General features: G+C 38.6%; 1 protein-coding gene across 6 annotated transcripts in view; it reads left to right on the top strand.

The window, feature by feature from the left end:
• The window catches only part of LOC116777114 (chromatin complexes subunit BAP18-like), a 78,010-nt gene that overhangs the window by 15,738 nt on the left and 35,933 nt on the right, over window positions 1-26,339 (top strand). The window contains exon 1 of one of the 6 annotated variants that reach the window (XM_061526064.1): window positions 21,111-21,156. The exons of the other annotated variants lie outside the window; for them this stretch is intronic. The gene's annotated coding sequence lies outside the window, so the exon portion shown is untranslated. Of the gene's footprint in view, window positions 1-21,110; window positions 21,157-26,339 lie in introns of those variants that run through there. 6 annotated transcript variants of the gene reach the window in all.

Below are 26,339 nucleotides of genomic sequence, written 5' to 3' on the forward strand. Positions count from 1 at the left end.
AGCTAAAAGCCAGAAAGAATAGGAGCGTCCGGGACGAGCATGCGCACTAAGCGTCTGGATAGCCAGCTCAACCCGGGTCGATCAGTGTCGTAAATAGAGTCATTTCGTTCGGTTCCGCTGTGTCTCAGTGATTCCTTATTTCTTTGCAATGCCTTTCTCTTCTTGCGAAATTGTTGAACTAAGTGTAAACTATGTAAATAACTCACTAATAAAGCCAATTATACAAGTGAACGAAAAGTTGCTTTGTTGCGGAGGACAACACTGTGAGTACACGGTATCTGGGCTAGTGTTGTTTGAATCATGAACATACGAAACAGAATTATTTGTTGCTAACGTTTTTGTATATTCATGATACCTTTGTGCGTTTAAATTTAGTTTCGGAATCACTTAATATTTTGTCTAAAAGTACCTTTATCAGCAAAATCAATATTTTAATATCTGATCTGTAAAGAATTTAAGCGTCCGGGCTAAGCATGCGCACTATGCGTCTAGTTTCCGGGCTGAAAGCCAAAAAGAATAGGAGCGTCCAGGACGAGCATGCGCACTAAGCGTCTGGATAGCCAGCTCCACCCAGGTCGATCGGTGTCATAAAGAGAGTCATAGCGTTCGGTTCTGCTGTTTCTCAGAAATTCCTTATTTCTTTGCAATGCCTTTCTATTCTTGCGAAATTATTGGACTTAGTCTAAACTTTGAAAATAAGTCATTATTGAAATCAATTATACAAGTGAACGAAAAGTTGTTGTGTTTCCGAGGACTACACTGTGAGTACACGGTATCTGGGCTAGTGTTGTTTGAATCATCAACAAACTAAACATAATTATTTGTCGCTAACGTTTTTGAATATTCATGATACCTTTGTGCGTTTAAATTTCGTTTCGGAATCACTTAATAATTTGTCTAAAAGTACCTTTATCAGCAAAATCAATATTTTGGTACCTGAACTGTATAGAGTTTAAGCGTCCGGGTGGGCATGCGCACTATATGTCTAGTTTCTGAGCTGAAAGACAAAACAAATAGGAGCGTCCGGGACGAGCATGCGCACTAAGCGTCTGCATAGCCAGCTCCACCCGGGTCGATCAGTGTCGTAAATAGAGTCATTTCGTTCGGTTCCGCTGTATCTCAGTGATTCCTTATTTCTTTGCAATGCCTTTCTATTCTTGCGAAATTGTTGAACTTAGTGTAAACTATGAATTTAACTCATTAATAAAGCCAATGATACAAGTGAACGAAAAGTTGCTTTGTTTCGGAGGACAACACTGTGAGTACACGGTATCTGGGCTAGTGTTGTTTGAATCATCAACAAACTAAACGGAATTAGTTTTCTTTAACCTTTTTGTATATTCATGATAACTTTGTGCATTTTAATTTAGTTTCGGAATCACTTAATATTTTGTCTAGAAGTACCTTTATCAGCAAAATCAATATTTTGGTACCTGAACTGTATGGAGTTTAAGCGTCCGGGTTGGGCATGCGCACTATATGTCTAGTTTCTGAGCTGAAAGACAAAAAGAATAGGAGCGTCCGGGACGAGCATGCGCACTAAGCGTCTGGATAGCCAGCTCCACCCGGGTCGATCAGTGTCGTAAATAGAATCATTTCGTTCGGTTCTGTTCTGTCTCAGAAATTTCTTATTTCTTTGCAATGCCTTTCTATTCTTGCGAAAATGTTGAACTTAGTGTAAACTTTGAAAATAAGTCATTATTGAAGCCAATTATACAAGTGAACGAAAAGATGCTTTGTTTCGGAGGACAACACTGTGAGTACACGGTATCTGGGCTAGTGTTGTTTGAATCATGAACAAACGAAACAGAATTATTTGTCGGTAACCTTTTTTTTATTCATGATACCTTTGTGCGTTTAAATTTAGTTTCGGAATCACTTAATATTTTGTCTAGAAGTACCTTTATCAGCAAAATCAATATTTTGGTACCTGAACTGTATAGAGTTTAAGCGTCCGGGCTAAGCATGCGCACTATGCGTCTAGTTTCCGAGCTGAAAGCCAAAAAGAATAGGAGCGTCCGGGACGAGCATGCGCACTAAGCGTCTGGATAGCCAGCTCAACCCGGGTCGATCAGTGTCGTAAATAGAGTCATTTCGTTCGGTTCCACTGTAACTCAGTGATTCCTTATTTCTTTGCAATGCCTTTCTATTCTTGCGAAATTGTTGAACTTAGTGTAAACTATGAAACTAACTCATTAATAAAGCCAATGATACAAGTGAACGAAAAGTTGCTTTGTTTCGGAGGACAACACTGTGAGTACACGGTATCTGGGCTTGTGTTGTTTGAATCATCAACAAACTAAACATAATTATTTGTCGCTAACGTTTTTGTATATTCATGATACCTTTGTGCGTTTAAATTTCGTTTCGGAATCACTTAATATTTTGTCTAAAAGTACCTTTATCAGCAAAATCAATATTTTGGTACCTGAACTGTATAGAGTTTAAGCGTCCGGGTTGGGCATGCGCACTATATGTCTAGATTCCGAGCTAAAAGCCAGAAAGAATAGGAGCGTCCGGGACGAGCATGCGCACTAAGCGTCTGGATAGCCAGCTCAACCCGGGTCGATCAGTGTCGTAAATAGAGTCATTTCGTTCGGTTCCACTGTAACTCAGTGATTCCTTATTTCTTTGCAATGCCTTTCAATTCTTGCGAAATTGTTGAATTTAGTGTAAACTATGAAAATAACTCATTAATAAAGCCAATTATACAAGTGAACGAAAAGTTGCTTTGTTTCGGAGGACAACACTGTGAGTACACGTTATCTGGGCTAGTGTTGTTTGAATCATCAACAAACTAAACATAATTATTTGTCGTTATCTTTTTTGTATATTCATGATGCCTTTGTGCATTTTTATTTAGTTTCGGAATCACTTAATATTTTGTCTAGAAGTACCTTTATCAGCAAAATCAATATTTTGGTACCTGAACTGTATAGAGCTTAAGCGTCCGGGTTGGGCATGCGCACTATATGTCTAGTTTCCGAGCTAAAAGCCAGAAAGAATAGGAGCGGCCGGGACGAGCATGCGCACTACGCGTCTGGATAGCCAGCTCCACCCGGGTCGATCAGTGTCGTAAATAGTCATTTCGTTCGATTCCGCTGTATCTCGGTGTTCCTTATTTCTTTGCAATGCCTTTCTATTCTTGCGAAATTGTTGAACTTAGTGTAAACTATGAAACTAACTCATTAATAAAGCCAATGATACAAGTGAACGAAAAGTTGCTTTGTTTCGGAGGACAACACTGTGAGTACACGGTATCTGGGCTAGTGTTGTTTGAATCATGAACAAACGAAACAGAATTATTTTTCGGTAACCTTTTTTTTATTCATGATACCTTTGTGCGTTTAAATTTAGTTTCGGAATCTCTTAATATTTTGTCTAGAAGTACCTTTATCAGCAAAATCAATATTTTGGTACCTGAACTGTATAGAGTTTAAGCGTCCGGGTTGGGCATGCGCACTATATGTCTAGTTTCCGAGCTAAAAGCCAGAAAGAATAGGATCGTCCGGGACGAGCATGCGCACTAAGCGTCTGGATAGCCAGCTCCACCCGGGTCGATCAGTGTCGTAAATAGAATCATTTCGTTCGGTTCTGTTCTGTCTCAGAAATTTCTTATTTCTTGGCAATGCCTTTCTATTCTTGCGAAAATGTTGAACTTAGTGTAAACTTTGAAAATAAGTCATTATTGAAGCCAATTATACAAGTGAACGAAAAGTTGCTTTGTTTCGGAGGACAACACTGTGAGTACACGGTATCTGGGCTTGTGTTGTTTGAATCATCAACAAACTAAACATAATTATTTGTCGCTAACGTTTTTGTATATTCATGATACCTTTGTGCGTTTAAATTTAGTTTCGGAATCACTTAATATTTTGTCTAAAAGTACCTTTATCAGCAAAATCAATATTTTGGTACCTGAACTGTATAGAGTTTAAGCGTCCGGGTTGGGCATGCGCACTATATGTCTAGATTCCGAGCTAAAAGCCAGAAAGAATAGGAGCGTCCGGGACGAGCATGCGCACTAAGCGTCTGGATAGCCAGCTCAACCCGGGTCGATCAGTGTCGTAAATAGAGTCATTTCGTTCGGTTCCGCTGTATCTCAGTGATTCCTTATTTCTTTGCAATGCCTTTCTATTCTTGCGAAATTGTTGAACTTAGTCTAAACTTTGAAAATAAGTCATTATTGAAACCAATTATACAAGTGAACGAAAAGTTGTTGTGTTTCCGAGGACAACACTGTGAGTACACGGTATCTGGGCTAGTGTTGTTTGAATCATGAACAAACGAAACGGAATTATTTGTCGGTAACCTTTTTGTTTATCCATGATACCTTTGTGCGTTTAAATTTAGTTTCGGAATCACTTAATATTTTTTCTAAAAGTACCTTTATCAGCAAAATCAATATGTTAATATCTGAACTGTAAAGCATTTAAGCGTCCGGGCTAAGCATGCGCACTATGCGTCTAGTTTCCGAGCTGAAAGCCAAACAGAATAGGAGCGTCCGGGACGAGCATGCGCACTAAGCGTCTGGATAGCCAGCTCCACCCGGGTCGATCAGTGTCGTAAATAGAATCATTTCGTTCGGTTCTGTTCTGTCTCAGAAATTTCTTATTTCTTGGCAATGCCTTTCTATTCTTGCGAAAATGTTGAACTTAGTGTAAACTTTGAAAATAAGTCATTATTGAAGCCAATTATACAAGTGAACGAAAAGTTGCTTTGTTTCGGAGGACAACACTGTGAGTACACGGTATCTGGGCTTGTGTTGTTTGAATCATCAACAAACTAAACATAATTATTTGTCGCTAACGTTTTTGTATATTCATGATACCTTTGTGCGTTTAAATTTAGTTTCGGAATCACTTAATATTTTGTCTAAAAGTACCTTTATCAGCAAAATCAATATTTTGGTACCTGAACTGTATAGAGTTTAAGCGTCCGGGTTGGGCATGCGCACTATATGTCTAGATTCCGAGCTAAAAGCCAGAAAGAATAGGAGCGTCCGGGACGAGCATGCGCACTAAGCGTCTGGATAGCCAGCTCAACCCGGGTCGATCAGTGTCGTAAATAGAGTCATTTCGTTCGGTTCCGCTGTATCTCAGTGATTCCTTATTTCTTTGCAATGCCTTTCTATTCTTGCGAAATTGTTGAACTTAGTCTAAACTTTGAAAATAAGTCATTATTGAAACCAATTATACAAGTGAACGAAAAGTTGTTGTGTTTCCGAGGACAACACTGTGAGTACACGGTATCTGGGCTAGTGTTGTTTGAATCATGAACAAACGAAACGGAATTATTTGTCGGTAACCTTTTTGTTTATCCATGATACCTTTGTGCGTTTAAATTTAGTTTCGGAATCACTTAATATTTTTTCTAAAAGTACCTTTATCAGCAAAATCAATATGTTAATATCTGAACTGTAAAGCATTTAAGCGTCCGGGCTAAGCATGCGCACTATGCGTCTAGTTTCCGAGCTGAAAGCCAAACAGAATAGGAGCGTCCGGGACGAGCATGCGCACTAAGTGTCTGGATAGCCAGCTCCACCCAGGTCGATCAGTGTCATAAAGAGAGTCATAGCGTTCGATTCTGCTGTTTCTCAGAAATTCCTTATTTCTTTGCAATGCCTTTCTATTCTTGCGAAAATGTTGAACTTAGTCTAAACTTTGAAAATAAGTCATTAATAAAGCCAATTAAACAAGTGAACGAAAAGTTGCTTTCTTTCGGAGGACAACACTGTGAGTACACGGTATCTGGGCTAGTATTGTTTGAATCATCAACATACGGAACAGAATTATTTATCGTTAACTTTTTTGTATATTCATGAGACCTTTGTGCATTTAAATTTAGTTTCGGAATCACTTAATATTTTTTCTAAAAGTACCTTTATCAGCAAAATCAATATGTTAATATCTGAACTGTAAAGCATTTAAGCGTCCGGGCTAAGCTTCGCACTATGCGTCTAGTTTCCGAGCTGAAAGCCAAAAAGAATAGGAGCGTTCGGGACGAGCATGCGCACTAAGCGTCTGGATAGCCAGCTCCACCCGGGTCGATCAGTGTCGTAAATAGAGTCATTTCGTTCGGTTCCGCTGTATCTCAGTGATTCCTTATTTCTTTGCAATGCCTTTCTATTCTTGCGAAATTGTTGAGCTTAGTGTAAACTATGAAACTAACTCATTAACAAAGCCAATTAAACAAGTGAACGAAAAGTTGCTTTTTTTCGGAGGACAACACTGTGAGTACACGGTATCTGGGCTAGTATTGTTTGAATCATCAACATACGGAACAGAATTATTTATCGTTAACTTTTTTGTATATTCATGATACCTTTGTGCATTTAAATTTAGTTTCGGAATCACTTAATATTTTTTCTAAAAGTACCTTTATCAGCAAAATCAATATGTTAATATCTGAACTGTAAAGCATTTAAGCGTCCGGGCTAAGCATGCGCACTATGCGTCTAGTTTCCGAGCTGAAAGCCAAACAGAATAGGAGCGTCCGGGACGAGCATGCGCACTAAGTGTCTGGATAGCCAGCTCCACCCAGGTCGATCAGTGTCATAAAGAGAGTCATAGCGTTCGATTCTGCTGTCTCTCAGAAATTCCTTATTTCTTTGCAATGCCTTTCTATTCTTGCGAAAATGTTGAACTTAGTCTAAACTTTGAAAATAAGTCATTAATAAAGCCAATTAAACAAGTGAACGAAAAGTTGCTTTCTTTCGGAGGACAACACTGTGAGTACACGGTATCTGGGCTAGTATTGTTTGAATCATCAACATACGGAACAGAATTATTTATCGTTAACTTTTTTGTATATTCATGAGACCTTTGTGCATTTAAATTTAGTTTCGGAATCACTTAATATTTTTTCTAAAAGTACCTTTATCAGCAAAATCAATATGTTAATATCTGAACTGTAAAGCATTTAAGCGTCCGGGCTAAGCTTCGCACTATGCGTCTAGTTTCCGAGCTGAAAGCCAAAAAGAATAGGAGCGTTCGGGACGAGCATGCGCACTAAGCGTCTGGATAGCCAGCTCCACCCGGGTCGATCAGTGTCGTAAATAGAGTCATTTCATTCGGTTCCGCTGTATCTCAGTGATTCCTTATTTCTTTGCAATGCCTTTCTATTCTTGCGAAATTGTTGAGCTTAGTGTAAACTATGAAACTAACTCATTAACAAAGCCAATTAAACAAGTGAACGAAAAGTTGCTTTCTTTCGGAGGACAACACTGTGAGTACACGGTATCTGGGCTAGTATTGTTTGAATCATCAACATACGGAACAGAATTATTTATCGTTAACTTTTTTGTATATTCATGATACCTTTGTGCATTTAAATTTAGTTTCGGAATCACTTAATATTTTTTCTAAAAGTACCTTTATCAGCAAAATCAATATGTTAATATCTGAACTGTAAAGCATTTAAGCGTCCGGGCTAAGCATGCGCACTATGCGTCTAGTTTCCGAGCTGAAAGCCAAAAAGAATAGGAGCGTCCGGGACGAGCATGCGCACTAAGCGTCTGGATAGCCAGCTCCACCCAGGTCGATCAGTGTCATAAAGAGAGTCATAGCGTTCGGTTCTGCTGTTTCTCAGAAATTCCTTTTTTCTTTGCAATGCCTTTCTATTCTTGCGAAATTGTTGAACTTAGTCTAAACTTTGAAAATAAGTCATTATTGAAACCAATTATACAAGTGAACGAAAAGTTGTTGTGTTTCCGAGGACAACACTGTGAGTACACGGTATCTGGGCTAGTGTTGTTTGAATCATGAACAAACGAAACGGAATTATTTGTCAGTAACCTTTTTGTTTATCCATGATACCTTTGTGCGTTTAAATTTAGTTTCGGAATCACTTAATATTTTGTCTAAAAGTAACTTTATCAGCAAAATCAATATATTAATATCTGAACTGTAAAGCATTTAAGCGTCCGGGCTAAGCATGCGCACTATGCGTCCAATTTCAGAGCTGAAAGCGAAAAAGAATAGGAGCGTCCGGGACGAGCATGCGCACTAAGCGTCTGGATAGCCAGCTCCACCCGGGTCGATCAGTGTCGTAAATAGAGTCATTTCGTTCGGTTCCGCTGTATCTCAGTGATTCCTTATTTCTTTGCAATGCCTTTCTATTCTTGCGAAAATGTTGAACTTAGTGTAAACTTTGAAAATAAGTCATTATTGAAACCAATTATACAAGTGAACGAAAAGTTGTTGTGTTTCCGAGGACAACACTGTGAGTACAAGGTATCTGGGCTAGTGTTGTTTGAATCATGAACAAACGAAACGGAATTATTTGTCAGTAACCTTTTGGTTTATCCATGATAACTTTGTGCGTTTAAATTTAGTTTCGGAATCACTTAATATTTTGTCTAAAAGTACCTTTATCAGCAAAATCAATATGTTAATATCTGAACTGTAAAGCATTTAAGCGTCCGGGCTAAGCATGCGCACTATGCGTCCAGTTTCAGAGCTGAAAGCGAAAAAGAATAGGAGCGTCCGGGACGAGCATGTGCACTAAGCGTCTGGATAGCCAGCTCCACCCAGGTCGATCAGTGTCATAAAGAGAGTCATAGCGTTCGATTCTGCTGTTTCTCAGAAATTCCTTATTTCTTTGCAATGCCTTTCTATTCTTGCGAAAATGTTGAACTTAGTGTAAACTTTGAAAATAAGTCATTATTGAAACCAATTATACAAGTGAACGAAAAGTTGTTGTGTTTCCGAGGACAACACTGTGAGTACACGGTATCTGGGCTAGTGTTGTTTGAATCATGAACAAACGAAACGGAATTATTTGTCAGTAACCTTTTGGTTTATCCATGATACCTTTGTGCGTTTAAATTTAGTTTCGGAATCACTTAATATTTTGTCTAAAAGTACCTTTATCAGCAAAATCAATATGTTAATATCTGAACTGTAAAGCATTTAAGCGTCCGGGCTAAGCATGCGCACTATGCGTCCAGTTTCAGAGCTGAAAGCGAAAAAGAATAGGAGCGTCCGGGACGAGCATGCGCACTAAGCGTCTGGATAGCCAGCTCCACCCAGGTCGATCAGTGTCATAAAGAGAGTCATAGCGTTCGGTTCTGCTTTTTCTCAGAAATTCCTTATTTCTTTGCAATGCCTTTCTATTCTTGCGAAATTGTTGAACTTAGTATAAACTTTGAAAATAAGTCATTATTGAAACCAATTATACAAGTGAACGAAAAGTTGTTGTGTTTCCGAGGACAACACTGTGAGTACACGGTATCCGGGCTAGTGTTGTTTGAATCATGAACAAACGAAACGGAATTATTTGTCGTTAACTTTTTTGTATATTCATGATACCTTTGTGCATTTAAATTTAGTTTCGGAATTACTTAATATTTTTTCTAAAAGAACCTTTATCAGCAAAATCAATATGTTAATATCTGAACTGTAAAGCATTTAAGCGTCCGGGCTAAGCATGCGCACTATGCGTCTAGTTTCCGAGCTGAAAGCCAAACAGAATATGAGCGTCCGGGACGAGCATGCGCACTAAGCGTCTGGATAGCCAGCTCCACCCAGGTCGATCATTGTCATAAAGAGAGTCATAGCGTTCGATTCTGCTGTTTCTCAGAAATTCCTTATTTCTTTGCAATGCCTTTCTATTCTTGCGAAAATGTTGAACTTAGTCTAAACTTTGAAAATAAGTCATTATTGAAACCAATTATACAAGTGAACGAAAAGTTGTTGTGTTTCCGAGGACAACACTGTGAGTACACGGTATCTGGGCTAGTATTGTTTGAATCATCAACATACGGAACAGAATTATTTATCGTTAACTTTTTTGTATATTCATGAGACCTTTGTGCATTTAAATTTAGTTTCGGAATCACTTAATATTTTTTCTAAAAGTACCTTTATCAGCAAAATCAATATGTTAATATCTGAACTGTAAAGCATTTAAGCGTCCGGGCTAAGCTTCGCACTATGCGTCTAGTTTCCGAGCTGAAAGCCAAAAAGAATAGGAGCGTTCGGGACGAGCATGCGCACTAAGCGTCTGGATAGCCAGCTCCACCCGGGTCGATCAGTGTCGTAAATAGAGTCATTTCGTTCGGTTCCGCTGTATCTCAGTGATTCCTTATTTCTTTGCAATGCCTTTCTATTCTTGCGAAAATGTTGAACTTAGTCTAAACTTTGAAAATAAGTCATTAATAAAGCCAATTAAACAAGTGAACGAAAAGTTGCTTTCTTTCGGAGGACAACACTGTGAGTACACGGTATACGGGCTAGTGTTGTTTGAATCATGAACAAACGAAACGGAATTATTTGTCAGTAACCTTTTGCTTTATCCATGATACCTTTGTGCGTTTAAATTTAGTTTCGGAATCACTTAATATTTTGTCTAAAAGTACCTTTATCAGCAAAATCAATATGTTAATATCTGAACTGTAAAGCATTTAAGCGTCCGGGCTAAGCATGCGCACTATGCGTCCAGTTTCAGAGCTGAAAGCGAAAAAGAATAGGAGCGTCCGGGACGAGCATGCGCACTAAGCGTCTGGATAGCCAGCTCCACCCAGGTCGATCAGTGTCATAAAGAGAGTCATAGCGTTCGGTTCTGCTTTTTCTCAGAAATTCCTTATTTCTTTGCAATGCCTTTCTATTCTTGCGAAAATGTTGAACTTAGTGTAAACTTTGAAAATAAGTCATTATTGAAACCAATTATACAAGTGAACGAAAAGTTGTTGTGTTTCCGAGGACAACACTGTGAGTACAAGGTATCTGGGCTTGTGTTGTTTGAATCATGAACAAACGAAACGGAATTATTTGTCGGTAACCTTTTTGTTTATTCATGATACCTTTGTGCGTTTAAATTTAGTTTCGGAATCACTTAATATTTGTCTAAAAGTACCTTTATCAGCAAAATCAATAGTTTGGTACCTGAACTGTATGGAGTTTAAGCGTCCGGGTTGGGCATGCGCACTATATGTCTAGTTTCTGAGCTGAAAGACAAAAAGAATAGGAGCGTCCGGGACGAGCATGCGCACTAAGCGTCTGGATAGCCAGCTCCACCCGGGTCGATCAGTGTCGTAAATAGAATCATTTCGTTCGGTTCTGTTCTGTCTCAGAAATTTCTTATTTCTTTGCAATGCCTTTCTATTCTTGCGAAATGTTGAACTTAGTGTAAACTTTGAAAATAAGTCATTATTGAAGCCAATTATACAAGTGAACGAAAAGATGCTTTGTTTCGGAGGACAACACTGTGAGTACACGGTATCTGGGCTAGTGTTGTTTGAATCATGAACAAACGAAACAGAATTATTTGTCGGTAACCTTTTTTTTATTCATGATACCTTTGTGCGTTTAAATTTAGTTTCGGAATCACTTAATATTTTGTCTAGAAGTACCTTTATCAGCAAAATCAATATTTTGGTACCTGAACTGTATAGAGTTTAAGCGTCCGGGCTAAGCATGCGCACTATGCGTCTAGTTTCCGAGCTGAAAGCCAAAAAGAATAGGAGCGTCCGGGACGAGCATGCGCACTAAGCGTCTGGATAGCCAGCTCCACCCAGGTCGATCAGTGTCATAAAGAGAGTCATAGCGTTCGATTCTGCTGTTTCTCAGAAATTCCTTATTTCTTTGCAATGCCTTTCTATTCTTGCGAAAATGTTGAACTTAGTCTAAACTTTGAAAATAAGTCATTAATAAAGCCAATTAAACAAGTGAACGAAAAGTTGCTTTCTTTCGGAGGACAACACTGTGAGTACACGGTATCTGGGCTAGTGTTGTTTGAATCATGAACAAACGAAACGGAATTATTTGTCAGTAACCTTTTGGTTTATCCATGATACCTTTGTGCGTTTAAATTTAGTTTCGGAATCACTTAATATTTTTTCTAAAAGTACCTTTATCAGCAAAATCAATATGTTAATATCTGAACTGTAAAGCATTTAAGCGTCCGGGCTAAGCTTCGCACTATGCGTCTAGTTTCCGAGCTGAAAGCCAAAAAGAATAGGAGCGTTCGGGACGAGCATGCGCACTAAGCGTCTGGATAGCCAGCTCCACCCGGGTCGATCAGTGTCGTAAATAGAGTCATTTCGTTCGGTTCCGCTGTATCTCAGTGATTCCTTATTTCTTTGCAATGCCTTTCTATTCTTGCGAAAATGTTGAACTTAGTCTAAACTTTGAAAATAAGTCATTAATAAAGCCAATTAAACAAGTGAACGAAAAGTTGCTTTCTTTCGGAGGACAACACTGTGAGTACACGGTATACGGGCTAGTGTTGTTTGAATCATGAACAAACGAAACGGAATTATTTGTCAGTAACCTTTTGCTTTATCCATGATACCTTTGTGCGTTTAAATTTAGTTTCGGAATCACTTAATATTTTGTCTAAAAGTACCTTTATCAGCAAAATCAATATGTTAATATCTGAACTGTAAAGCATTTAAGCGTCCGGGCTAAGCATGCGCACTATGCGTCCAGTTTCAGAGCTGAAAGCGAAAAAGAATAGGAGCGTCCGGGACGAGCATGCGCACTAAGCGTCTGGATAGCCAGCTCCACCCAGGTCGATCAGTGTCATAAAGAGAGTCATAGCGTTCGGTTCTGCTTTTTCTCAGAAATTCCTTATTTCTTTGCAATGCCTTTCTATTCTTGCGAAAATGTTGAACTTAGTGTAAACTTTGAAAATAAGTCATTATTGAAACCAATTATACAAGTGAACGAAAAGTTGTTGTGTTTCCGAGGACAACACTGTGAGTACAAGGTATCTGGGCTTGTGTTGTTTGAATCATGAACAAACGAAACGGAATTATTTGTCGGTAACCTTTTTGTTTATTCATGATACCTTTGTGCGTTTAAATTTAGTTTCGGAATCACTTAATATTTTGTCTAAAAGTACCTTTATCAGCAAAATCAATAGTTTGGTACCTGAACTGTATGGAGTTTAAGCGTCCGGGTTGGGCATGCGCACTATATGTCTAGTTTCTGAGCTGAAAGACAAAAAGAATAGGAGCGTCCGGGACGAGCATGCGCACTAAGCGTCTGGATAGCCAGCTCCACCCGGGTCGATCAGTGTCGTAAATAGAATCATTTCGTTCGGTTCTGTTCTGTCTCAGAAATTTCTTATTTCTTTGCAATGCCTTTCTATTCTTGCGAAAATGTTGAACTTAGTGTAAACTTTGAAAATAAGTCATTATTGAAGCCAATTATACAAGTGAACGAAAAGATGCTTTGTTTCGGAGGACAACACTGTGAGTACACGGTATCTGGGCTAGTGTTGTTTGAATCATGAACAAACGAAACAGAATTATTTGTCGGTAACCTTTTTTTTATTCATGATACCTTTGTGCGTTTAAATTTAGTTTCGGAATCACTTAATATTTTGTCTAGAAGTACCTTTATCAGCAAAATCAATATTTTGGTACCTGAACTGTATAGAGTTTAAGCGTCCGGGCTAAGCATGCGCACTATGCGTCTAGTTTCCGAGCTGAAAGCCAAAAGAATAGGAGCGTCCGGGACGAGCATGCGCACTAAGCGTCTGGATAGCCAGCTCCACCCAGGTCGATCAGTGTCATAAAGAGAGTCATAGCGTTCGATTCTGCTGTTTCTCAGAAATTCCTTATTTCTTTGCAATGCCTTTCTATTCTTGCGAAAATGTTGAACTTAGTCTAAACTTTGAAAATAAGTCATTAATAAAGCCAATTAAACAAGTGAACGAAAAGTTGCTTTCTTTCGGAGGACAACACTGTGAGTACACGGTATCTGGGCTAGTGTTGTTTGAATCATGAACAAACGAAACGGAATTATTTGTCAGTAACCTTTTGGTTTATCCATGATACCTTTGTGCGTTTAAATTTAGTTTCGGAATCACTTAATATTTTTTCTAAAAGTACCTTTATCAGCAAAATCAATATGTTAATATCTGAACTGTAAAGCATTTAAGCGTCCGGGCTAAGCTTCGCACTATGCGTCTAGTTTCCGAGCTGAAAGCCAAAAAGAATAGGAGCGTTCGGGACGAGCATGCGCACTAAGCGTCTGGATAGCCAGCTCCACCCGGGTCGATCAGTGTCGTAAATAGAGTCATTTCGTTCGGTTCCGCTGTATCTCAGTGATTCCTTATTTCTTTGCAATGCCTTTCTATTCTTGCGAAATTGTTGAACTTAGTCTAAACTTTGAAAATAAGTCATTATTGAAACCAATTATACAAGTGAACGAAAAGTTGTTGTGTTTCCGAGGACAACACTGTGAGTACACGGTATCTGGGCTAGTGTTGTTTGAATCATGAACAAACGAAACGGAATTATTTGTCAGTAACCTTTTGGTTTATCCATGATACCTTTGTGCGTTTAAATTTAGTTTCGGAATCACTTAATATTTTGTCTAAAAGTACCTTTATCAGCAAAATCAATATGTTAATATCTGAACTGTATAGAGCTTAAGCGTCCGGGTTGGGCATGCGCACTATATGTCTAGTTTCCGAGCTAAAAGCCAGAAAGAATAGGAGCGGCCGGGACGAGCATGCGCACTACGCGTCTGGATAGCCAGCTCCACCCGGGTCGATCAGTGTCGTAAATAGTCATTTCGTTCGATTCCGCTGTATCTCGGTGTTTCCTTATTTCTTTGCAATGCCTTTCTATTCTTGCGAAATTGTTGAACTTAGTGTAAACTATGAAACTAACTCATTAATAAAGCCAATGATACAAGTGAACGAAAAGTTGCTTTGTTTCGGAGGACAACACTGTGAGTACACGGTATCTGGGCTAGTGTTGTTTGAATCATCAACAAACTAAACATAATTATTTTTCGGTAACCTTTTTTTTATTCATGATACCTTTGTGCGTTTAAATTTCGTTTCGGAATCACTTAATATTTTGTCTAAAAGTACCTTTATCAGCAAAATCAATATTTTGGTACCTGAACTGTATAGAGTTTAAGCGTCCGGGTTGGGCATGCGCACTATATGTCTAGATTCCGAGCTAAAAGCCAGAAAGAATAGGAGCGTCCGGGACGAGCATGCGCACTAAGCGTCTGGATAGCCAGCTCAACCCGGGTCGATCAGTGTCGTAAATAGAGTCATTTCGTTCGGTTCCACTGTAACTCAGTGATTCCTTATTTCTTTGCAATGCCTTTCAATTCTTGCGAAATTGTTGAATTTAGTGTAAACTATGAAAATAACTCATTAATAAAGCCAATTATACAAGTGAACGAAAAGTTGCTTTGTTTCGGAGGACAACACTGTGAGTACACGTTATCTGGGCTAGTGTTGTTTGAATCATCAACAAACTAAACATAATTATTTGTCGTTATCTTTTTTGTATATTCATGATGCCTTTGTGCATTTTTATTTAGTTTCGGAATCACTTAATATTTTGTCTAGAAGTACCTTTATCAGCAAAATCAATATTTTGGTACCTGAACTGTATGGAGTTTAAGCGTCCGGGTTGGGCATGCGCACTATATGTCTAGTTTCTGAGCTGAAAGACAAAAAGAATAGGAGCGTCCGGGACGAGCATGCGCACTAAGCGTCTGGATAGCCAGCTCCACCCGGGTCGATCAGTGTCGTAAATAGAGTCATTTCGTTCGGTTCCGCTGTATCTCAGTGATTCCTTATTTCTTTGCAATGCCTTTCTATTCTTGCGAAATTGTTGAACTTAGTCTAAACTTTGAAAATAAGTCATTATTGAAACCAATTATACAAGTGAACGAAAAGTTGTTGTGTTTCCGAGGACAACACTGTGAGTACACGGTATCTGGGCTAGTGTTGTTTGAATCATGAACAAACGAAACGGAATTATTTGTCAGTAACCTTTTGCTTTATCCATGATACCTTTGTGCGTTTAAATTTAGTTTCGGAATCACTTAATATTTTGTCTAAAAGTACCTTTATCAGCAAAATCAATATTTTGGTACCTGAACTGTATAGAGTTTAAGCGTCCGGGTTGGGCATGCGCACTATATGTCTAGATTCCGAGCTAAAAGCCAGAAAGAATAGGAGCGTCCGGGACGAGCATGCGCACTAAGCGTCTGGATAGCCAGCTCAACCCGGGTCGATCAGTGTCGTAAATAGAGTCATTTCGTTCGGTTCCGCTGTATCTCAGTGATTCCTTATTTCTTTGCAATGCCTTTCTATTCTTGCGAAATTGTTGAACTTAGTCTAAACTTTGAAAATAAGTCATTATTGAAACCAATTATACAAGTGAACGAAAAGTTGTTGTGTTTCCGAGGACAACACTGTGAGTACACGGTATCTGGGCTAGTGTTGTTTGAATCATGAACAAACGAAACGGAATTATTTGTCGGTAACCTTTTTGTTTATTCATGATACCTTTGTGCGTTTAAATTTAGTTTCGGAATCACTTAATATTTTGTCTAAAAGTACCTTTATCAGCAAAATCAATAGTTTGGTACCTGAACTGTATGGAGTTTAAGCGTCCGGGTTGGGCATGCGCACTATATGTCTAGTTTCTGAGCTGAAAGACAAAAAGAATAGGAGCGTCCGGGACGAGCATGCGCACTAAGCGTCTGGATAGCCAGCTCCACCCGGGTCGATCAGTGTCGTAAATAGAATCATTTCGTTCGGTTCTGTTCTGTCTCAGAAATTTCTTATTTCTTTGCAATGCCTTTCTATTCTTGCAAAAATGTTGAACTTAGTGTAAACTTTGAAAATAAGTCATTATTGAAGCCAATTATACAAGTGAACGAAAAGATGCTTTGTTTCGGAGGACAACACTGTGAGTACACGGTATCTGGGCTAGTGTTGTTTGAATCATGAACAAACGAAACAGAATTATTTGTCGGTAACCTTTTTTTTATTCATGATACCTTTGTGCGTTTAAATTTAGTTTCGGAATCACTTAATATTTTGTCTAGAAGTACCTTTATCAGCAAAATCAATATTTTGGTACCTGAACTGTATAGAGTTTAAGCGTCCGGGCTAAGCATGCGCACTATGCGTCTAGTTTCCGAGCTGAAAGCCAAAAAGAATAGGAGCGTCCGGGACGAGCATGCGCACTAAGCGTCTGGATAGCCAGCTCAACCCGGGTCGATCAGTGTCGTCAATAGAGTCATTTCGTTCGGTTCCACTGTATTTCAGTGATTCCTTATTTCTTTGCAATGCCTTTCAATTCTTGCGAAATTGTTGAACTTAGTGTAAACTATGAAACTAACTCATTAATAAAGCCAATGATACAAGTGAACGAAAAGTTGCTTTGTTTCGGAGGACAACACTGTGAGTACACGGTATCTGGGCTTGTGTTGTTTGAATCATCAACAAACTAAACATAATTATTTGTCGTTATCTTTTTTGTATATTCATGATACCTTTGTGCATTTTTATTTAGTTTCGGAATCACTTAATATTTTGTCTAGAAGTACCTTTATCAGCAAAATCAATATTTTTGTACCTGAACTGTAAAGCATTTAAGCGTCCGGGCTAAGCATGCGCACTATGCGTCCAGTTTCAGAGCTGAAAGCGAAAAAGAATAGGAGCGTCCGGGACGAGCATGCGCACTAAGCGTCTGGATAGCCAGCTCCACCCAGGTCGATCAGTGTCATAAAGAGAGTCATAGCGTTCGATTCTGCTGTTTCTCAGAAATTCCTTATTTCTTTGCAATGCCTTTCTATTCTTGCGAAAATGTTGAACTTAGTCTAAACTTTGAAAATAAGTCATTAATAAAGCCAATTAAACAAGTGAACGAAAAGTTGCTTTCTTTCGGAGGACAACACTGTGAGTACACGGTATCTGGGCTAGTGTTGTTTGAATCATGAACAAACGAAACGGAATTATTTGTCAGTAACCTTTTGGTTTATCCATGATACCTTTGTGCGTTTAAATTTAGTTTCGGAATCACTTAATATTTTGTCTAAAAGTACCTTTATCAGCAAAATCAATATGTTAATATCTGAACTGTAAAGCATTTAAGCGTCCGGGCTAAGCATGCGCACTATGCGTCCAGTTTCAGAGCTGAAAGCGAAAAAGAATAGGAGCGTCCGGGACGAGCATGCGCACTAAGCGTCTGGATAGCCAGCTCCACCCGGGTCGATCAGTGTCGTCAATAGAGTCATTTCGTTCGGTTCCACTGTATTTCAGTGATTCCTTATTTCTTTGCAATGCCTTTCAATTCTTGCGAAATTGTTGAACTTAGTGTAAACTATGAAACTAACTCATTAATAAAGCCAATGATACAAGTGAACGAAAAGTTGCTTTGTTTCGGAGGACAACACTGTGAGTACACGGTATCTGGGCTAGTGTTGTTTGAATCATGAACAAACGAAACGGAATTATTTGTCAGTAACCTTTTGGTTTATCCATGATACCTTTGTGCGTTTAAATTTAGTTTCGGAATCACTTAATATTTTGTCTAAAAGTACCTTTATCAGCAAAATCAATATGTTAATATCTGAACTGTAAAGCATTTAAGCGTCCGGGCTAAGCATGCGCACTATGCGTCCAGTTTCAGAGCTGAAAGCGAAAAAGAATAGGAGCGTCCGGGACGAGCATGCGCACTAAGCGTCTGGATAGCCAGCTCCACCCAGGTCGATCAGTGTCATAAAGAGAGTCATAGCGTTCGGTTCTGCTTTTTCTCAGAAATTCCTTATTTCTTTGCAATGCCTTTCTATTCTTGCGAAATTGTTGAACTTAGTATAAACTTTGAAAATAAGTCATTATTGAAACCAATTATACAAGTGAACGAAAAGTTGTTGTGTTTCCGAGGACAACACTGTGAGTACACGGTATCCGGGCTAGTGTTGTTTGAATCATGAACAAACGAAACGGAATTATTTGTCGGTAACCTTTTTGTTTATTCATGATACCTTTGTGCGTTTAAATTTAGTTTCGGAATCACTTAATATTTTGTCTAAAAGTACCTTTATCAGCAAAATCAATAGTTTGGTACCTGAACTGTATGGAGTTTAAGCGTCCGGGTTGGGCATGCGCACTATATGTCTAGTTTCTGAGCTGAAAGACAAAAAGAATAGGAGCGTCCGGGACGAGCATGCGCACTAAGCGTCTGGATAGCCAGCTCCACCCGGGTCGATCAGTGTCGTAAATAGAATCATTTCGTTCGGTTCTGTTCTGTCTCAGAAATTTCTTATTTCTTTGCAATGCCTTTCTATTCTTGCGAAAATGTTGAACTTAGTGTAAACTTTGAAAATAAGTCATTATTGAAGCCAATTATACAAGTGAACGAAAAGATGCTTTGTTTCGGAGGACAACACTGTGAGTACACGGTATCTGGGCTAGTGTTGTTTGAATCATGAACAAACGAAACAGAATTATTTGTCGGTAACCTTTTTTTTATTCATGATACCTTTGTGCGTTTAAATTTAGTTTCGGAATCACTTAATATTTTGTCTAGAAGTACCTTTATCAGCAAAATCAATATTTTGGTACCGGAACTGTATAGAGTTTAAGCGTCCGGGCTAAGCATGCGCACTATGCGTCTAGTTTCCGAGCTGAAAGCCAAAAAGAATAGGAGCGTCCGGGACGAGCATGCGCACTAAGCGTCTGGATAGCCAGCTCCACCCAGGTCGATCAGTGTCATAAAGAGAGTCATAGCGTTCGATTCTGCTGTTTCTCAGAAATTCCTTATTTCTTTGCAATGCCTTTCTATTCTTGCGAAAATGTTGAACTTAGTCTAAACTTTGAAAATAAGTCATTATTGAAACCAATTATACAAGTGAACGAAAAGTTGTTCTGTTTCCGAGGACAACACTGTGAGTACACGGTATCTGGGCTAGTATTGTTTGAATCATCAACATACGGAACAGAATTATTTATCGTTAACTTTTTTGTATATTCATGAGACCTTTGTGCATTTAAATTTAGTTTCGGAATCACTTAATATTTTTTCTAAAAGTACCTTTATCAGCAAAATCAATATGTTAATATCTGAACTGTAAAGCATTTAAGCGTCCGGGCTAAGCTTCGCACTATGCGTCTAGTTTCCGAGCTGAAAGCCAAAAGAATAGGAGCGTTCGGGACGAGCATGCGCACTAAGCGTCTGGATAGCCAGCTCCACCCGGGTCGATCAGTGTCGTAAATAGAGTCATTTCGTTCGGTTCCGCTGTATCTCAGTGATTCCTTATTTCTTTGCAATGCCTTTCTATTCTTGCGAAATTGTTGAACTTAGTCTAAACTTTGAAAATAAGTCATTATTGAAACCAATTATACAAGTGAACGAAAAGTTGTTGTGTTTCCGAGGACAACACTGTGAGTACACGGTATCTGGGCTAGTGTTGTTTGAATCATGAACAAACGAAACGGAATTATTTGTCAGTAACCTTTTGGTTTATCCATGATACCTTTGTGCGTTTAAATTTAGTTTCGGAATCACTTAATATTTTGTCTAAAAGTACCTTTATCAGCAAAATCAATATGTTAATATCTGAACTGTAAAGCATTTAAGCGTCCGGGCTAAGCATGCGCACTATGCGTCTAGTTTCCGAGCTGAAAGCCAAAAAGAATAGGAGCGTCCGGGACGAGCATGCGCACTAAGCGTCTGGATAGCCAGCTCCACCCAGGTCGATCAGTGTCATAAAGAGAGTCATAGCGTTCGGTTCTGCTGTTTCTCAGAAATTCCTTTTTTCTTTGCAATGCCTTTCTATTCTTGCGAAATTGTTGAACTTAGTCTAAACTTTGAAAATAAGTCATTATTGAAACCAATTATACAAGTGAACGAAAAGTTGTTCTGTTTCCGAGGACAACACTGTGAGTACACGGTATCTGGGCTAGTATTGTTTGAATCATCAACATACGGAACAGAATTATTTATCGTTAACTTTTTTGTATATTCATGATACCTTTGTGCATTTAAATTTAGTTTCGGAATCATTTAATATTTTTTCTAAAAGTACCTTTATCAGCAAAATCAATATGTTAATATCTGAACTGTAAAGCATTTAAGCGTCCGGGCTAAGCATGCGCACTATGCGTCCAGTTTCAGAGCTGAAAGCGAAAAAGAATAGGAGCGTCCGGGACGAGCATGTGCACTAAGCGTCTGGATAGCCAGCTCCACCCAGGTCGATCAGTGTCATAAAGAGAGTCATAGCGTTCGATTCTGCTGTTTCTCAGAAATTCCTTATTTCTTTGCAATGCCTTTCTATTCTTGCGAAAATGTTGAACTTAGTCTAAACTTTGAAAATAAGTCATTATTGAAACCAATTATACAAGTGAACGAAAAGTTGTTCTGTTTCCGAGGACAACACTGTGAGTACACGGTATCTGGGCTAGTATTGTTTGAATCATCAACATACGGAACAGAATTATTTATCGTTAACTTTTTTGTATATTCATGAGACCTTTGTGCATTTAAATTTAGTTTCGGAATCACTTAATATTTTTTCTAAAAGTACCTTTATCATTAAAATCAATATGTTAATATCTGAACTGTAAAGCATTTAAGCGTCCGGGCTAAGCTTCGCACTATGCGTCTAGTTTCCGAGCTGAAAGCCAAAAAGAATAGGAGCGTTCGGGACGAGCATGCGCACTAAGCGTCTGGATAGCCAGCTCCACCCGGGTCGATCAGTGTCGTAAATAGAGTCATTTCGTTCGGTTCCGCTGTATCTCAGTGATTCCTTATTTCTTTGCAATGCCTTTCTATTCTTGCGAAATTGTTGAACTTAGTCTAAACTTTGAAAATAAGTCATTATTGAAACCAATTATACAAGTGAACGAAAAGTTGTTGTGTTTCCGAGGACTACACTGTGAGTACACGGTATCTGGGCTAGTATTGTTTGAATCATCAACATACGGAACAGAATTATTTATCGTTAACTTTTTTGTATATTCATGATACCTTTGTGCATTTAAATTTAGTTTCGGAATCATTTAATATTTTTTCTAAAAGTACCTTTATCAGCAAAATCAATATGTTAATATCTGAACTGTAAAGCATTTAAGCGTCCGGGCTAAGCATGCGCACTATGCGTCTAGTTTCCGAGCTGAAAGCCAAAAAGAATAGGAGCGTCCGGGACGAGCATGCGCACTAAGCGTCTGGATAGCCAGCTCCACCCAGGTCGATCAGTGTCATAAAGGGAGTCATTTCGTTCGGTTCCGCTGTGTCTCAGTGATACCTTATTTCTTTGCAATGCCTTTCTATTCTTGCGAAATTGTTGAGCTTAGTGTAAACTATGAAACTAACTCATTAATAAAGCCAATTAAACAAGTGAACGAAAAGTTGCTTTCTTTCGGAGGACAACACTGTGAGTACACGGTATCTGGGCTAGTATTGTTTGAATCATCAACATACGGAACAGAATTATTTATCGTTAACTTTTTTGTATATTCATGATACCTTTGTGCATTTAAATTTAGTTTCGGAATCATTTAATATTTTTTCTAAAAGTACCTTTATCAGCAAAATCAATATGTTAATATCTGAACTGTAAAGCATTTAAGCGTCCGGGCTAAGCATGCGCACTATGCGTCTAGTTTCCGAGCTGAAAGCCAAAAAGAATAGGAGCGTCCGGGACGAGCATGCGCACTAAGCGTCTGGATAGCCAGCTCCACCCAGGTCGATCAGTGTCATAAAGGGAGTCATTTCGTTCGGTTCCGCTGTGTCTCAGTGATACCTTATTTCTTTGCAATGCCTTTCTATTCTTGCGAAATTGTTGAGCTTAGTGTAAACTATGAAACTAACTCATTAATAAAGCCAATTAAACAAGTGAACGAAAAGTTGCTTTCTTTCGGAGGACAACACTGTGAGTACACGGTATCTGGGCTAGTATTGTTTGAATCATCAACATACGGAACAGAATTAGTTATCGTTAACTTTTTTGTATATTCATGATACTTTTGTGCATTTAAATTTAGTTTCGGAATCACTTAATATTTTTTCTAAAAGTACCTTTATCAGCAAAATCAATATGTTAATATCTGAACTGTAAAGCATTTAAGCGTCCGGGCTAAGCATGCGCACTATGCGTCTAGTTTCCGAGCTGAAAGCCAAAAAGAATAGGAGCGTCCGGGACGAGCATGCGCACTAAGCGTCTGGATAGCCAGCTTCACCCAGGTCGATCAGTGTCATAAAGAGAGTCATAGCGTTCGGTTCTGCTGTTTCTCAGAAATTCCTTATTTCTTTGCAATGCCTTTCTATTCTTGCGAAATTGTTGAACTTAGTCTAAACTTTGAAAATAAGTCATTATTGAAATCAATTATACAAGTGAACGAAAAGTTGTTGTGTTTCCGAGGACTACACTGTGAGTACACGGTATCTGGGCTAGTATTGTTTGAATCATCAACATACGGAACAGAATTATTTATCGTTAACTTTTTTGTATATTCATGATACCTTTGTGCATTTAAATTTAGTTTCGGAATCACTTAATATTTTTTCTAAAAGTACCTTTATCAGCAAAATCAATATGTTAATATCTGAACTGTAAAGCATTTAAGCGTCCGGGCTAAGCATGCGCACTAAGCGTCTAGTTTTCCGAGCTGAAAGCCAAAAAGAATAGGAGCGTCCGGGACGAGCATGCGCACTAGGCGTCTGGATAGCCAGCTCCACCCAGGTCGATCAGTGTCATAAAGAGAGTCATAGCGTTCGGTTCCACTGTATTTCAGTGATTCCTTATTTCTTTGCAATGCCTTTCAATTCTTGCGAAATTGTTGAACTTAGTGTAAACTATGTAACTAACTCATTAATAAAGCCAATGATACAAGTGAACGAAAAGTTGCTTTGTTTCGGAGGACAACACTGTGAGTACACGGTATCTGGGCTTGTGTTGTTTGAATCATCAACAAACTAAACATAATTATTTGTCGTTATCTTTTTTGTATATTCATGATACCTTTGTGCATTTTTATTTAGTTTCGGAATCACTTAATATTTTGTCTAGAAGTACCTTTATCAGCAAAATCAATATTTTTGTACCTGAACTGTAAAGCATTTAAGCGTCCGGGCTAAGCATGCGCACTATGCGTCCAGTTTCAGAGCTGAAAGCGAAAAAGAATAGGAGCGTCCGGGACGAGCATGCGCACTAAGCGTCTGGATAGCCAGCTCCACCCAGGTCGATCAGTGTCATAAAGAGAGTCATAGCGTTCGATTCTGCTGTTTCTCAGAAATTCCTTATTTCTTTGCAATGCCTTTCTATTCTTGCGAAAATGTTGAACTTAGTCTAAACTTTGAAAATAAGTCATTAATAAAGCCAATTAAACAAGTGAACGAAAAGTTGCTTTCTTTCGGAGGACAACACTGTGAGTACACGGTATCTGGGCTAGTGTTGTTTGAATCATGAACAAACGAAACGGAATTATTTGTCAGTAACCTTTTGGTTTATCCATGATACCTTTGTGCGTTTAAATTTAGTTTCGGAATCACTTAATATTTTTTCTAAAAGTACCTTTATCAGCAAAATCAATATGTTAATATCTGAACTGTAAAGCATTTAAGCGTCCGGGTTGGGCATGCGCACTATATGTCTAGTTTCTGAGCTGAAAGACAAAAAGAATAGGAGCGTCCGGGACGAGCATGCGCACTAAGCGTCTGGATAGCCAGCTCCACCCGGGTCGATCAGTGTCGTAAATAGAATCATTTCGTTCGGTTCTGTTCTGTCTCAGAAATTTCTTATTTCTTTGCAATGCCTTTCTATTCTTGCGAAAATGTTGAACTTAGTGTAAACTTTGAAAATAAGTCATTATTGAAGCCAATTATACAAGTAAACGAAAAGATGCTTTGTTTCCGAGGACAACACTGTGAGTACACGGTATCTGGGCTAGTGTTGTTTGAATCATGAACAAACGAAACGGAATTATTTGTCAGTAACCTTTTGGTTTATCCATGATACCTTTGTGCGTTTAAATTTAGTTTCGGAATCACTTAATATTTTGTCTAAAAGTACCTTTATCAGCAAAATCAATATGTTAATATCTGAACTGTAAAGCATTTAAGCGTCCGGGCTAAGCATGCGCACTATGCGTCCAGTTTCAGAGCTGAAAGCGAAAAAGAATAGGAGCGTCCGGGACGAGCATGCGCACTAAGCGTCTGGATAGCCAGCTCCACCCAGGTCGATCAGTGTCATAAAGAGAGTCATAGCGTTCGGTTCTGCTTTTTCTCAGAAATTCCTTATTTCTTTGCAATGCCTTTCTATTCTTGCGAAATTGTTGAACTTAGTATAAACTTTGAAAATAAGTCATTATTGAAACCAATTATACAAGTGAACGAAAAGTTGTTGTGTTTCCGAGGACAACACTGTGAGTACACGGTATCTGGGCTAGTGTTGTTTGAATCATGAACAAATGAAACAGAATTATTTGTTGCTAACGTTTTTGTATATTCATGATACCTTTGTGCGTTTAAATTTAGTTTCGGAATCACTTAATATTTTGTCTAAAAGTACCTTTATCAGCAAAATCAATAGTTTGGTACCTGAACTGTATGGAGCTTAAGCGTCCGGGCTAAGCATGCGCACTATGGTCTAGTTTCCGAGCTGAAAGCCAAAAAGAATAGGAGCGTCCGGGACGAGCATGCGCACTAAGCGTCTGGATAGCCAGCTCCACCCGGGTCGATCAGTGTCGTAAATAGAGTCATTTCGTTCGGTTCCGCTGTATCTCAGTGATTCCTTATTTCTTTGCAATGCCTTTCTATTCTTGCGAAATTGTTGAGCTTAGTGTAAACTATGAAACTAACTCATTAATAAAGCTAATTAAACAAGTGAACGAAAAGTTGCTTTCTTTCGGAGGACAACACTGTGAGTACACGGTATCTGGGCTAGTATTGTTTGAATCATCAACATACGGAACAGAATTATGTATCGTTAACTTTTTTGTATATTCATGATACCTTTGTGCATTTAAATTTAGTTTCGGAATCACTTAATATTTTTTCTAAAAGTACCTTTATCAGCAAAATCAATATGTTAATATCTGAACTGTAAAGCATTTAAGCGTCCGGGCTAAGCATGCGCACTATGCGTCTAGTTTCCGAGCTGAAAGCCAAAAGAATAGGAGCGTCCGGGACGAGCATGCGCACTAAGCGTCTGGATAGCCAGCTCCACCCAGGTCGATCAGTGTCATAAAGGGAGTCATTTCGTTCGGTTCCGCTGTGTCTCAGTGATACCTTATTTCTTTGCAATGCCTTTCTGTTCTTGCGAAATTGTTGAGCTTAGTGTAAACTATGAAACTAACTCATTAATAAAGCCAATTAAACAACTGAACGAAAAGTTGCTTTCTTTCGGAGGACAACACTGTGAGTACACGGTTTCTGGGCTAGTATTGTTTGAATCATCAACATACGGAACAGAATTATTTATGTTTAACTTTTTTGTATATTCATGATACCTTTGTGCATTTAAATTTAGTTTCGGAATCACTTAATATTTTTTCTAAAAGTACCTTTATCATTAAAATCAATATGTTAATATCTGAACTGTAAAGCATTTAAGCGTCCGGGC

Source organism: Danaus plexippus, chromosome Z, assembly GCF_018135715.1.
Source record: "Danaus plexippus chromosome Z, MEX_DaPlex, whole genome shotgun sequence".
NCBI lineage: Eukaryota > Metazoa > Arthropoda > Insecta > Lepidoptera > Nymphalidae > Danaus > Danaus plexippus.